The sequence below is a fragment of the Bos indicus genome, chromosome X (assembly GCF_029378745.1).
Source record: "Bos indicus isolate NIAB-ARS_2022 breed Sahiwal x Tharparkar chromosome X, NIAB-ARS_B.indTharparkar_mat_pri_1.0, whole genome shotgun sequence".
Classification (NCBI taxonomy): Eukaryota; Metazoa; Chordata; class Mammalia; order Artiodactyla; family Bovidae; genus Bos; species Bos indicus.
The window spans coordinates 45,252,465-45,257,660 of NC_091789.1; the positions used below are offsets into that span (position 1 = coordinate 45,252,465).

The window sequence follows — 5,196 nt, forward strand, 5'->3', positions numbered from 1 at the left end:
TCACCCTTTCTGTTAATTCAGGTTCCCACCTAGGATTGTAATCAGTTAGCTCTTGGGGATTAGCAATTAGGTTTACCATTATAGAAACAAAAATGTCTACAGATCTAACCCTCATGCTATGTAGAAAGCAAATGTTTCTGGGAAATATAAAAGCAAGCATCTTTCATAGCATATAAATTTCTGTGGCTTAGGAAACAGAGACTTAATAGAAGTTCTTCAAAATTCATGAAAGATTATTTTCACAAACACATGAAGTTAAAATGCAAATATGTGAGCCACAGACTGGGAAAATGTCTCCACAGACACACACCACCCACACACAGGTACACATGGCAAGAAAAACCTTGTATACAGAATTTACAAAGAATTCATACAAAGCAATAAAGAAAAAGACAAACTAGTTAATAATGGACGAGAAACTAGAACAGATATTTCAAGGATATCCACATGGCTAATACATGAAAAGGTCATATAATTCCTCATCAGGGAGCTTCAAAATGAAGCCACAGTCTTCACACCCTCTAGAATGATTATAATTAAATATTGACAAGGCCAGTTTTGGCAAAGATGTATAGAGACTATAATCTTCACAAGTTGTTGGTGGGAGGGTAAAATGATACAAACCCTTTGGAAAACTACTGGACAATGTATACTGAATTTAACCATATGCCTCTCCTATGGATGAGCATGGGGTAGCTCCTCCTGGCCGCCACCCCTGACCTCGGACGTGGCTGCGACCAGCACACTATGCTTTCTACAGCCCACTTGACTTCACATTACAGGATGTCTGGCTCTAGGTCAGTGATCATACCATCATGATTATCTGGGTCATAAAGATCTTTTTTGTGCAGTTCTTCTGTGTACTCTCGATATCTCTTCTTAATATCTTCTGCTTCTGTTAGGTCCATACAATTTCTGTCCTATATCGAGCCCATCTTTACATGAAATGTTCCCTTGGTATCTCTAATTTTCTTGAAGAGATCTCTAGTCTTTCCCATTCTGTTGTTTTCCTCTATTTCTTTGCACTGATCACTGAGGAAGGCTTTCTTATCTCTTCATGCTATTCTTTGGAACTCTGCATTCAGATGCTTATATCTTTCCTTTTCTCCTTTGTTTTTCACTTCTCTTCTTTTCACAGCTTTTTGTAAGGCCTCCGCAGACAGCCATTTTGCTTTTTTGCATTTCTTTTCCATGGGGATGGTCCTGATTCCTGTCTGCTGTACAATGTCACGAACCTCGATCCATAGTTCATCAGACACTTATCAGATCTAGGCCCTAAAATCTATTTCTCACTTCCAATGTATAATCATAAGGGATTTGATTTAGGTCATACCTGAATGATCTAGTTGTTTTCCCTACTTTCTTCAATTTAAGTCTGAATTTTGCAATAAGGAGTTCATGATCTGAACCACAGTCAGCTCCTGGTCTTGTTTTTGCTGATTGTATAGAACTTCTCCATCTTTGGCTGCAAAGAATATAATCAATCTGATTTTGGTGTTGACCATCTGGTGATGTCCATGTATAGAGTCTTCTCTTGTGTTGTTGGAAGAGGGTTTTTGTTATGATCAGTGCATTTTCTTGGCAAAACTCTATTAGTCTTTGGCCTGCTTCATTCTGTATTCCAAGGGCAAATTTGCCTGTTACTCCAGGTTTTCTTGACTTCCTACTTTTGCATTCCAGTCCCCTATAATGAAAAGGACATCTTTTTTGGGTGTTAGTTCTAAAACGTCTTGTAGGTCTTCATAGAACCATTCATCTTCTTCAGTGTTACTGGTTGGGGCATAGACTTGGATTACTGTGAAATTGAATGGTTTGCCTTGGAAACGAAAAGAGATCATTCTGTCGTTTTTGAGATTTCATCCAAGTACTGCATTTCGGACTCTTGTTGACCATAGGTGTTGTAAGAGGGCATCAGAGGGCAGACACACTGCAACACCTATGGTCTTACTTGGATTTCTCTTACCTTGGGGGTGGGGTATCTCTTCATGGCTGCTCCAGCAAAGCGCAGCCGCTGCTCCTTACCTTGGACTAGGGGTATCTCCTCACCACTGCCCTTCCTAAGCTTCAACATGGGATAGCTCCTCTAGGCCCTCCTGAGCCCCCGTAGCCACGGCTCCTTGGACATGGGGTTGGTCCTCCCTGCCGCCACCCCTGGGCTCAGGCCTTACAAAGCATCACTACGAACAAAGCTAGCGGAGGTGATGCAATTCCAGTTGAGCTATTTCAAATCCTGAAAGATGATGCTGTGAAAGTGCTGCACTCAATATGCCAGCAAATTTGGAAAATTCAGCAGTGGCCACAGGACTGGAAAAAGTCAGTTTTCATTCCAATCCCAAAGAAAGGCAATGCCAAAGAACGCTCAAACTGCTGTGCAATTGCACTCGTCTCACACGCTAGTAAAGTAATGCTCAAAATTCTCCAAGCCAGGCTTCAGCAATATGTAAACCGTGAACTTCCTGATGTTCAAGCTAGTTTTAGAAAAGGCAGAGGAAAAAGAGATCAAATTGCCAACATCCGATGGATCATGGAAAAAGCAAGAGAGTTCCAAAAAGACATCTATTTCTGCTTTCCTGACTATGTCAAAGCCTTTGACTGTGTGGATCACAATAAACTGTGGAAAATTCTGAAAGTGATGGGAACACCAGACCACCTGATCTGCCTCTTGAGAAATTTGTATGCAGGTCAGGAAGCAACAGTTAGAACTGGACATGGAACAACAGACTGCTTTCAAGTAGGAAAAGGAGTAGGTCCAGGCTGTATATTGTCACCCTGATTATTTAACTTCTATGCAGAGTACATCATGAGAAATGCTGGGCTGGAAGAAGCACAAGCTGGAATCAAGATTGCCAGGAGAAACATCAATAACCTTAGATATGAAGATGACACAACCCTTATGGCAGAAAGTGAAGAGGAACTCAAAAGCCTCTTGACGAAAGTGAAAGTGTAGAGTGAAAAAGTTGACTTAAAGCTCAACATTCAGAAAACGAAGATCATGGCCTCTGGTCCCATCACTTCATGGGAAATAGATGGGGAAACCGTGGGGACAGTGTCGCTTTTTTGGGGGGGGGCTCCAAAATCACTGCAGATGGTGACTGCAGCCATGAAATTAAAAGACGCTTGCTCCTTGGAAGGAAAGTTATGACCAACCTCGATTGCATATTCAAAAGCAAGGACATTACTTTGTCACCAAAATTCGTCTAGTCAAGGCTATGTTTTTTCCAGTGGTCATGTATGGATGTGAGAGTTGGACTGCGAAGAAGCCTGAGCGCTGAAGAATTGATGCTTTTGAATTGTGGTGTTGGAGAAGACTCTTAAAAGTCCCTTGGACTGCAAGGAGGTCCAACCAGCCCATTCTGAAGGAGATCAGCCTGGGATTACTTTGGAAGGAATGATGCAATAGCTGAAATTCCAGTACTTTGGACACCTCATGCGAAGAGTTGAATCACTGGAAAAGACTCTGATACGGGGAGGGTTTGGGGGCAGGAGGAGAGGGGACGGCAGAGGATGAGATGGCTGGATGTCATCACTGACTAGATGGACGTGAGTCTGGGTGAACTCCGGGAGTTGGTGATAGACACGTAAGCCTGGTTTGCTGCAATTCATGAGGTCGCAAAGAGTCGAACACGACTGAGCAACTGAACTGAACTGAACTGATGAATGAGCAGTTCCATTTACAGGTATATACCAAAGAAAAATGAATAAGTCTACCAAAAGACATTTATAAGTGTATCTACATGAATTTATTCAAAATAGCAAAAAACAAAACAACTGAAATGCCCATGAACTAGGGGGTGAATAAACATATTCAGGCTTATCCACACAATGGAATACTAAATAATCAAGAGAAATGAACTACTAGCAAATGCAATGACATGAATGAATCTCACAGATATTATGTGTCCTGAAAGAAGTCAGGCACAAAGGAGTAAATATTATATAATTTAATTTCTGTTATCAAGAATAGGAAAAACTATCTTGTAGTGATAGATGTCAGAATAGTCGTTAACTCTGAGAAGTTGAGAGGTAAGGGGGATGAAGGAACCATCTGTGGTTTTGAAAATACTCTGTATCTTGATCTGAGTGAGCATTATATGGGCATGGTCATTTTTCCTAAATCTTCAACCTGTATAGTATTAAGTATTAATATTACTTTTCATTATATTAATATTAGTTTACTATAGTTAATATACTATTATTAATTTTTGTATCTTACTGCATATGAACATTATAACCCCGTGAAAAAGGGGGAAATAATTTTTTTTTAAATATTTCCATGAGTTGTCATGATAACAAGTTTATATTCAGAAAAAATCAGAAATCTCTCATGCATAAAACAAACAGCAGGTGGCAGCAGGCCTAAAAGATCTGCCTGCCTCATCTTTATATTGGTTATTGTTCTACACAAACTGTTACTAAAAGGAACTGTGGATATATTTTCTCCTCAAAGAAGCTTGTTCTTCCTAGTAAGAAATGGATAATAAAGAAAGGATTCCTCTCAAGGTAGAGAAGGAAATAAAAACAAAGAAGCTACATTTGGAAATTCTGGTAAGACATTTAAAACATTTAACAAGTTAAATTGGCTAAATACACTAAACAATCAATTTAAGTAAAAGGCAATTATGTTAGCTTGCATTAAAAAAAAAAGTACAGGCTACTTTTATAATGATTAAGCACCTTTTTACTCAAGTATGTATATAGGGAAAGGGCAGTGTTTGCAGATACTCTTTATTTCAGACACACTTTTACTTTGAGAAAAATTTCAATTAGCAATAATCCCACCTCGGATAAACGTAATTGGCTAGGATACTGCCACTGTGCAAATCTCACACTTTTACTCTGAATTTTTAGTATATGAAGGTTCAAACAGAGCCTTTGTTAACTAATTACCTATTTCAGATATTTCTATAAATCCAGGCATTTGCAGTACTTAGAAATATTTGTCTCTTTCCAAAAATTCTTTCTAGTACTCTCTGCAGAATATGATATTGCATAGTGTTGAGGACATTACTCACTTCTACCATGAAATACTAATAAGTGGTAATTCTTCCTTTTCTGAGAAAATGTCAAATGATGCTGTAACGGGCAATGTAATTTTCTTCACAAGGTTGGTAGATAGAGCAGTGAATGAAAATAAATGACATTGGAGGCGGTCCTAAGATAGCGGAGGAATAGGACGGGCAGACCACTTTCTCCCCC

At 39.3% G+C, this 5,196-nt stretch overlaps 1 pseudogene; it reads right to left on the bottom strand.

Moving 5' to 3' along the window:
- Window positions 1–4,742: 4,742 nt before the first annotated feature.
- Window positions 4,743–4,824, bottom strand: LOC139181835 (U4 spliceosomal RNA; annotated as a pseudogene).
- Between the last annotated feature and the right edge of the window lie 372 nt (window positions 4,825–5,196).